This window comes from Poecilia formosa, unplaced genomic scaffold (genome assembly GCF_000485575.1).
Source record: "Poecilia formosa unplaced genomic scaffold, Poecilia_formosa-5.1.2 Scaffold17, whole genome shotgun sequence".
Taxonomy (NCBI): domain Eukaryota; kingdom Metazoa; phylum Chordata; class Actinopteri; order Cyprinodontiformes; family Poeciliidae; genus Poecilia; species Poecilia formosa.
The window spans coordinates 2998768-3009251 of NW_006799956.1; the positions used below are offsets into that span (position 1 = coordinate 2998768).

General features: G+C 37.7%; 1 long non-coding RNA gene across 1 annotated transcript; it reads left to right on the forward strand.

Annotated features, from left to right (window-relative positions):
• Positions 1–482: 482 nt before the first annotated feature.
• On the forward strand, positions 483–9728 carry LOC107835662 (uncharacterized). The gene is made up of 4 exons (XR_001661480.1): positions 483–496; positions 4102–4105; positions 6401–6402; positions 9625–9728. It is a non-coding gene; the product is annotated as an uncharacterized LOC107835662 (long non-coding RNA).
• Positions 9729–10484: the final 756 nt, after the last annotated feature.

Consider the following 10484-nt stretch of genomic DNA (forward strand, 5'->3'; position numbering starts at 1 on the left):
TATATTTGTGCTGTTTTTATTTTTTTCCAGATAACATGTGAATGTGTGTGTAAGAGGATGAATAACTGAATGTAGTGTGAAGCACTTTGGAGTCCTCTGAACTTGATAAAGCACCATACAAGTACAGACCACTTATCATTTATTCCAAAAAAATGACCTCCAAATAGATACTCCATAAAAGACTACACATTACAATGATTAACTTATTGATGTGACTTCCTGCAAGCAACAAAACAAATTTAGATTCCATTACATTTGACAGCAACCCATTCAAAACTTAGGCAAGTAAAAACTCTGAATTTTTACTTTTGTTAAATTGCAACACTTTTTTTTCTCCCCATTTTGACCTGGTCCATTCCTCAGTAACACACATGCAGCAAACAATCAATACAGGAAGTGAGGCAGCATTTCCTCCTTTTTGTTTACTGGAGCAAAGGTAAGGTAAGTTCATAAAGTGAAATGTACAAATTAACTGTTCTAAGCAAATACGTAAAATGTTGATTAGAAAGCCAGAGTTGGTCTAAAATAAGACGTTTTATTAAAGAAAATAAGTAAAAAATGCTAAATGTAACCTGGGATAAAGAATGTTTGCAGATTCACCAAGAGCTGAATCAGGAAATCAAAACTGAAAATGAGAAGACTCATCTCTGGTTCACCCATTTTGTCACACCCAGTTTGTTTGTAACGCTTTGATTCTGAGGCATAATTTGGATTCCCATTATCTGCAAAACATATTCATCAAAACTGCACGAGATAAAAGCAGGGAGTATTTCACTCTGTGAGTTTCATCTTTTGAAATACGGCACATTTTCACAGATTTTTGGCGCTGTACTTTTAAGATCTGCCAGTAGCCGTAGCCATTTTTGATCTGATTCATCAAACGGTTAAAAACAGGCGCTCACTTGATATCGAGGACACCTGTATGACCCGAGGCTCTACAAGAACAAACAAGGCCCCGGTCTTGTGTTGACTGTAGGGTGTTGAATGTGATCCAAGGCGCACAAAGACAAAAAAAAAGAAAAAGAAAAAAAAAAAGAACGGAGAGTGAGAGCCATAAGCAGTTCCAGATTAGAAGTGAGAAAAAAAAGAGAAGAAAAACAGATTAAGATTTATGTGTATGAAAACATCAGTCAGAGTACAGACTGCAAAAATCCTGTTTAAATACAGGATTTAAATTAATGAATTCAATGTTCACCCATTGTTACTTTGAAGTTTGATGAAATTAAGATGGACAATTTCCAGAATTTTTATTTAATTGATCTTTACAATAAAAAAAAAAAAAAAATCTTCATACAGGCTGTGTGTAAAAGTATTACAGATTTCTTGCGTTATTGTATTTTATTTTGTTGACACACTTGAATGTTTTGCATCATAAAACAAAGTTCCTAGACTCAGGAACTTGTTGGACTCTAGTGGTGGACTGGTCAGTCCTGGGAAGTTTTACAAACCATTTCATGTTTTCCATTTGACATCTTTGAGCCAACTTTGTGGTTAGATAACATTAGCTGAACCTCCACACTGCTTCTCTAGTCGTACCAAACCCTCAAAGTGCTTAAAAGGCTCTTTAAAGGCTCATCCTGGATAAGTGTCTTGCCCGAGGCCGTATTGATCTGGGAAAGGGAGCGAGCTAAAAATAAGCCCACAATTTCCCAATTGCAGCATGACTACTCTTCCCACCGAGCCACAGGAATCTATTAAAGTGTCGACAGACCCCGCATAAATCAGGGCCGGGTTTTGCAGGTAAGACTTAATTAAGTTTTTCTGGTCAATCATACTTTTTTCAGCACATTTAGTTTGGTTTGAATAGATTTTTCGCTTAGTAGCTAAAGCTGCCAGTAAAAACCTGCTTTATTTGTTATCTTTTACTAGTATCAGTGATCTGAAACGTATGACAAAAAAAGTCAGGGAAAGTATTTTTTGTTAAAGCGCTGTGCACACGTTAAGATTTCCATTAAGGCTTCCTGTGGCAAGACAGGAAGTAAGTAGTGGTTAAAATACAGATCATTTGTAGCGTCGTAAACATAAGGTAGTTTGGGTTGGGTGTTTTTTGTTGTTTCTTTTAGTAAAAATCCCCATTTGTGTCAGAAACGTTTTGAGACCAAGGGTCAACAATAATCAGCAGCTGAATGGCGTCTCTAACCACATTTGTTTTACTTTTATTATTAATTATTATTATTATTATTATTATTATTATTATTATTATTAAAGAGCTTTCTCCATGTAAAGCTCTGAACAATCAAGCTCCATCGTACATCTGATTGTTCAAAAGGTTCCTATCAGAGCACTTCCCTCTGGAAAAGGTTTGTAAAGGTAGATTGGGTCTAAAGGTAGAGTGCAGACACCCTGTCTGCTCTTAAAACTATTCCTAAAACTTTTCTTTTTGATCGACTGCATAGTTAAACTAACAACTAGAAACCGTTTAAAAAACAAATACAGCTACAAAAACTGATTTAAAAAGATCTAAAAGTACAAATATTATTTGGTGACAAAAGATATAGAGACTGCTTAATAACCGCAAACCCTTCATGAACTCATGATTAAGCTATTCATTAAGTGAAAAGAAAATAATAATAATAATAACAATAATAATAATAATAATAACTAATACTACCTATAAAGGCTGAAGCACACATTCAGAAAATGTAAAAATAATCCATCTGTATGTTTGTGACAGGGCTGACTTTCTGATGAAGATCAGTGATATTTGACAATATTCTCTTGTTTTTCTTTTTTGTTAGTTCCTATGTATTCCATTACACTCGACCGTACTGCATCAACTTCTAAACCGATTTACCCTCAAAGTGCAGAGCGTTAGGTCAGGGTAGGAAGTCCTTCAAACATAAACCAAGGCGAGTCTCACAGCCTCAGTGACCGTGAAACCAACCGCCGTCTTGATGAGTTTCAGTCGTCCTCGCCGGTTACCGTGGCAACAATTAGTCAGGAGGGATGGTCAGCAAGTCCTTCGTCTGTGTCATCGCCCCGACGGTTGAGGAAGCCTTTCACGTTTGGTAGGCTGAATTAAAAGACGTAACTGCGAGACGGCGTGAGCTTACGAAAAACAAACAGTGAGTAATAAAACAACAATCCCAGCCATGTCACACCAGGGGGGAAAAAGAAGGAAAGAAAGAAAGAAAAAAAACCCTCAGAATCTTTCATTAGCTTTATCAAAACAGAAACCTGGAATCAAAGCGGGAATTTTTATCTGAACTGGTTGGACGTCTTCAGCTGCGTTTTCTGCTGAGTCATTTCTTATGTGAGAAACCCAAACTGACTCCAGGTCAGCATGCAGAGTATGCTGAACTAACCAAACATTTCAGGGTTTCCCCCCAGAAAACCTGTTACGTCATGAGGGCAGTCATTCATCCAGCCGGCTGCCATGTTTCTGAGTTAAAAAATGTTTAAAGTTGAAAGGAAATTTTAAAATATCCCCTGATAGTTATGCGTTTTTGGAAGACTGGAAGATTCATACCTAAACACCAACTATAAAGTCTTAAAAAAAGGTAATCATAAAAAAAAATTAAAAAAAACTAAAATAAATAAACAATGCTAAGCCTGGTGGGGGCACAAGTAAAGCCTGGTGGTCCTCCAGGCTTATAATACACTATGGGAAACCCTTTATTCAAGATACAGCAGATCAGGTTGAATTAGATGGTTGTTGTTGCTCCAACAAATCAGAACACCTGAAATTTTACGCCTTGCATTCATGACCCTTTGAGCCTCATCTAGACAAATATTGAAAAGGGTTCAATATTTATACGTGTTTGTACCTAAAAATCAGACATGCTGTTTCTAAAGCGAAATATTTCTGGAATATGTTCCTCCTGGGCTGGAAAACCTGTTCAGTGTTTCCCGAGGCCGAACAAGGCCGAACTGTTACATCATTTCTGTGGCAGTGCGAGGTAAACCTTTCTCATAAGAGCTTACATTTAATGTTTTTCAAAAGTACCTTCTGAAAACACACATTCTTGAAGTTTATGTAACGATATAAAAGGAATCTGGCCACATGCTAAAAATGATGACAGAGTATTAGGGTCAAACTAAGAAATAGATACAGGAAAAAAGTAATTCAATTACAAGAATAGAGTCATAATTTGACGGGAGTAAAGTCGTAATAACATGAATAAAGTCATAATATTGCTAGAATAAAGTCATATGAAAATAAAGTTGAAGTAATACAAGACTAAAGTCATAATACTATTATATTAAAATTGTAATATTATGACTTCATTCTCGTATTATTTCAACTTTATTCTCCTACAACTTTATTCTTCTAATGTTAGGACATTATTATAATTTTCTTATTTTCATTTTCTTGGTGTTTCCCTAATACTCTGTCATAAAAAAATAATCACTAATTTGTTCAAAACTTAATTTACATTTAAACAACATAAACATCAAATGCTTTTAATTTTTTTCTTTTTTTAACTCAAAGCAACTTCTGAATTTAAACTATTTTTATTTATCCATGAGGCGGTCTCATGTTGCATCCTGTAGCTCATCTTGCTTTACGATGGAAGAATATCTGATCTCTACTTTTCCTATGTCTTCAGGAAAGCGTATTATAGGACATATTTTACTGTTCGGTGATGTCAGAAGTGACACAGTTACACCATTTCACAATCTGCTCCTGAATCTGGGGCAGCAGAGGCGTCGTACTTTTACCCACTGTACACACAGTGGGTCCGTGTCCCTCGCCGGTGATGAATAGTCCTTGGAGCAGAAGGTTCTATTGTACCTGCACATGCAGAAAGGGGGGGCCCGGGTCCCTTCTGTGATCCGGTGTCCCGCTGTCTCAGGTTTCCTTTAGGGAACCCCTTGTAGCCTCCGGTTTGGCAAACATTATGCTGGACTTCCTGTCTCTGGCAGGAGTATGGCTGGAAGTCCTCTCTGGGGACAGAATGACTATTGTCCTCGTCTCTTTTTGCTTTCCCCTTCTTTTCTTCTGGCTTGCCCGTCTTCTTTCTCTGGACCAGGGACGCCTGAAGGTGAGCATCAGAAATTATGCTAGGATGAGGAAAAAAAACAAAAAAACAATAATTTCAGGATCTATAAGGCGTTTTGTTTCAGTTTTGTTAGCTAATTTGCAGCAAATGGTTCAATAAACAAAGATGCAAATAGAACTTTATTTTTGCCTACTGTATTGGCTGGCATCGTAAAGTAAATTTATTACTATGCAAAATCTTAATTTATTTGATCTCTTCTTTTTTAAGGTTTTTTTTGCAGTCTGTGTAATTTTTTTATGTATTTGATTTTAATTGTATGTCAAGTTTGCCATCTTAATGGATACAGTGATGCCTTTTGAAAATAACCACCGTTCAAAAGGTATTAAACTATTTTCACCAATTTGCTGTATCAGATATGATTATTATTGAATTGGTCAGATGCAATATTCTAATCTCAAATGTGTTTTCATTAGACAATCAAAACAGAAATAAAGGCTCAAAAACATCAATCTGTGTGTAATTATTCCATGTAACGTTTCATTTAGTGAATTCAGTAACTTAAATGAAGTTTTCAATAACAGTTTAATTTTTTGAGATGCTGTCTTATCTTGTACATATTTATTTAGTCATAATAGTTCATTCCTCTCCACTGTGCTACAGCAAGAAAATATCCTTCAGTAATCACTTAACATTAAAGAATCAGATTTTGGGGCGTTGCTAGAGGAGCAAAGATTTTTTGATGAAAAACGTTTAGCATGTAGCATTGAATATTCCCACAGGCTGGTTGACAGCAGCGTGTTACTTTCAGATTCAGGTCGAAGCTGCTTTTTCTGGCTTCTTTCACGTAATAAAAAGGTTGTCATGTTTTTCTTGGCAAGATTCCCTCAGGACTCCTGGGGGAAAAAAAGGCGAAACACAAGATGGTCGCTTGTTAGCTTAGCTCACGTTAACGTGTACTTACTCTAAAAAGGCAGGTGGGAAAAGAAGCAAAGGAGACAAATAAATTCCCAGCAGCAGAGAGAGGTCAGCTCTCCTGGGACGTGTTTCCACTGTTATCTTGGTGGAACGTGTGTAAGGAAAGCTTTTCATGTATTATCATTTTTACCTATAGCTTAAGAGTGTATAAACTCCCATCCATAACCACCTAAATGGACACCATCATGACAAAATAGGCTTATCTCTTCCTCGCTCTGCCTCTCTCTCAAACACACACACACACAAAACACACACACACACACACACACACACACACACAAGGCATTAACCTTGCGATGGTCGGACCCCCCTCTGCTTTCTCCCTTTTGTTTGGTGGTGCAGATCAATTTCCTGCGGCTTGACCAGACAACAGCAGGCGAGCTGCGTTGCCTCACGCCCCCGTCACGATGTCAAAGAGCGGGTTAACAGTGTTTCATATACATCGGTGTGTATAGGCTCGAGGTTTCACCCCGGAGCAGCAGCTGTGGTTTGCGTGGTTTCACATGTCAAGCCTCCATACCGGCCGTCATCACAAAGGCTTTCATGTGGACTACTGTACGGCGACACGTACAGCGGTTCCGGTGTCGGGTCTGATCACAGCCAAGTGCATCTGTTTTGGGTTTTATTGTAAGACTTCGGCAAGGAGCTAAAATGATTTGCAATTTTTTTCCCTTTGAGATATATTTTGAAGCTTTTTATAATCCAAGCTTTTTTTTTTTGTTATGTCATGTTATAAGGAATATTTGAACTTCATGAAGTCACTTGTGCTTCAGGTATCGATACTCCTAACAGTTCCTTTTAGGTTACTGTAAGTTAGACGTTTTTCTAATTTAAACTTTCCTTTTTTTTGTTGAATACTCGGAACTCTTAATTAGTTGTTCATGACTTCATATACCTTGTACTATTAATGTAACGAGACTCGGAGACAAATTTCTGTTAGCCACTCAAAGAGTAAAGTAATCAGCACAGTAAAGGAGATTTTATTTACTATTAAGGACTGGCAGCAGTCTTAGAACCACAAGTTGGTATATCCTAGCATCACAAATCTTAGCAACAAACACTCTAGGTGGGTTTGCCATGAATCAGGTTAAGAATATGTCCAAAAGCAACATATCCTTCGGAGGACGATCTGTATTGTCGCTTCTGGGTTCTTGATTATTGTGGAGCGATCGCTTCCTGGAGGCGTGGCCTTTGTTGAATTTTAAATTTTACCCAATTGCCAAAGTTTGACGATGACTGATGTAACGCAGCAGTTCAACGCTGTGCAGCGTACCGGAAATTACCTGCGCTGTAAACAATGACCTTTCACTGCGAAGAGAGAAGAACCGATCCAAACAAGATGGCGATTAAAGTTAATTCAATATTTGGAAGCGTGGCCAACACTGACTGAAAAGCTCTGCTGCCATTCCCAAAACCATTAGGGCAGAAAATGAAAGTCATCGCTCACAACTTCTCCTTCTGTTCGCTGATTGGTCCGGTTGAAATTCTATCACAGGAATCCACTTCAATGGGAGAAAGCAAGATGGCGCACTGAAGGGAGGTGACAAAAGGCAATGGCCAGCCTAGTCTTCACTGGGTTTTGTAACAGCCTGATAATTGAAAACATATGGCCATATCAGACAGAAATGGTTAATGAGCTTCAAAATCAACTTTCTTCCTTTCTCTGGATGATCTGCAGAGAATGTTTAAAGAGGAATGTTTAACGTTCCCTCAGTTTGTACGTCAAAACCTCAGAAAACGCCATAAGCAGAAGCTACGTGGTACCAAACGGGCAAAAAGTATTTTGTATCAAGTGTTAGCACTGGAAAGTATTATGTTATTTGTGAAAAATAAATATTTTTATTTACATGGGATTTTTTTTTCACTACTTAAATGTAGTCAAATTACTGCATGATGATAACACAACAAAATTAAAAACAACAAAAAAATATGTCTGCCACTGTACAGCAGATGATCTGAAAGGCCTGGTTTATGACTGGATTTCGTCAACAAGGTCTGTGTTGTGAATCTCAACGGACCCCTGCGGTTAATGCTGCAGCTCCCCAAAACACGGAGCTATGAATCAGAAAGCATTTGTTAAGCTGCTCCTTACAGTCAGACAATGACACATTTTAAAGGTTTAGTATGACTTCACGTCGGACAATGTGGGGAAATGGTTATGTCTGCACATCTAAAGCACGACCGTTTTGTACTTTGAGTTTCAGTTTAATGCTGAAGTATTTTCTGTTTTGCAGTGTGTGGAGAAATTCCCACACTCCCACAGCCTGTAGAAAAGTCTTTAATAAAGAAAGCCCACAAGATGGTGGCTATGCAAATAATTAGATCTGAAATGACCTTAGTAAGCAAGAACAGATTTTTCACTTTTATAGCAAGGAAACAGCAAAAAAAAAAAAAAAATCACTCGTCAGTGTTTTTGTACTTTTTCTGCCTGGTTAAAGGATTTTGTTGCCTCACACCGACGCCTGAGACTGTGAATAAGACGGCCAGAACCTCTCGGTCATTTATCTGGACTTGATCCCTGAGGCTGTGTTTGAGTTTACATGTACCTGAGCAGAACTGATTGTCTGAGTTTTTGCCTCACTTATCAAGCCTGAGCTGTTACCATGGATACAGAAATACCAGGAAGTTTAGCATTGACAGAAGTAACGCTGCAGCGCAATGTAAAATGTAAGATTCAAGGTCAGAATATTTTAATTTAAGCCCAACAATCTCTTCATCCCTTTTGTTTCGATGATTTGAACATGATGAAATGAATACTGGCATGTGTTTTCCATCTTTTTATGAGCGTGAGGAAATGTTTTTCTCCTGTCTTTTATGGCCAATAAGCGGATTCTGTTTCCACAATATTGAAATTATTAATGTGGAATGAGAAACTAACAAGCCAAAAATGAGTTTGTTTCTTTTCTGGGACCTTTGCAATCAAACCAGCTACAATAAGTCTCATTTTGCTCATAAAAAATATTGACTGGTTAAATTTTTTTCTTCTGTCTTCTTTCATTTTTGTTTCCACCTAACAGCCACGTTTCCTCTGTTTATGACAGCCAGAAGGAGCCTGGCTGATACCATCGCTCTGTGGTGAGACTACACCGCCTAAAATGTTTACATCAAACCCGCTACGTGAACTTTCATTATCTTTGTCTGTAATTTATGGAAACATAACCAGGAGCTCAAAGTAAAGATGTGTGAAAAAAGGAAACAATTATAAACTAATGAAAAAAAAACAAACAGAAAAAAACACATCAAGATAAGAAATGTCACCTTTAATTCAAGAAGATCATTGGTTTCTTTCCTCTTTTTTTAAAAACCCCTAATGATATAAGCTCACACATAGAGCTGGAGTTACAGAGAAATGGTTTTAAGACAACAAGGTGAATGTTCTGTAGTGGCCCAGTCAAAGGCTGGACCTCTGGAACAGTTTTGTGAGAAAGAATGGAGGAAAACTGCAGCATCTAGATATGCAGGTCTGATTAAGATCTATACCACAATGACTGCATGCTGTGATTGGAGCCAGAGGTGAATCTACTAAATACTGACATGAAGGGGTGAATACTTACACAGTCAGTTACATTAAGTTACATATTTCTATTTAACTGTCATTATTTTAAAAAAAAATCAGTTTTCATTGTTGTTTTTGTCAAAAAAAAAGAAGTCAAATTATGTTGATCATGATTGATCTGTGAAAGCAGTAAAAGGGTAAAACATACAGAGGGATGAACGATACATCGGCACTAACATCGGTATCGGCTGATATTAGTGATTTTTTTAACACCTCGGTATTGGCTCTGATAAATAAAACTGGGTCGATATTAACGACCGATACATACTCCCGTCCTGTTGCATTTGGTTCTGGAGAGGAAGGAGAGTCGGTAGGTCATATGATAATAGCTGTGTTTTCATTCACCATATAATTGTGGAAATTGGAATAAAAAAAATAAACTTGCTTAACAGAAAGACGGCAATTGCGAAATTCTGTTTTGTCAAAATTAGCAGAATACCGACAAAGTTTCTCACACAAACGCAGCTACTGATGGTGATGCATTGTGGGGAGTTTAATTAAAGCGAAGAAGCGGTAGTGAAGTCAGTGTTGTGGTCTTTTTTTTTTATTTTTTAAGGTATTGAAAGTGTAGTGAAATAATACTGGTAATAACGGTTATCAGCCATAACGGTGACAGTAGTATCGGATATCGGTATCAGCTGATATCCGATGTTCATATCGGTGCTTTTCACAGGCAATACAGTTGGTATGGTCTTTCAGAAGCATAATTATTCAAAACATATGGCCAAAGCAACACAGAAAGTCGTCACTAGACACAAAATCAACCTCCTTCCATCTGAGTCCCCAGAACCACAAAATCCACCAGAAAAGCTGCGGGGTGAGACTCTAGTCCACATCCGAACCTGGAGTCTTTGATTTTCACCATACCAGTGAATGTGACACATCCAGCCTTGGAAAACTGGGACATTCAGGTCAAAGTATGGCAGAAAAATAAACCTTTGACTTGAGGATCGGTAATGGTGACCTGCCTGGCACCACTTGTAGATTAATCGTGTTTGTTTATGATCTCT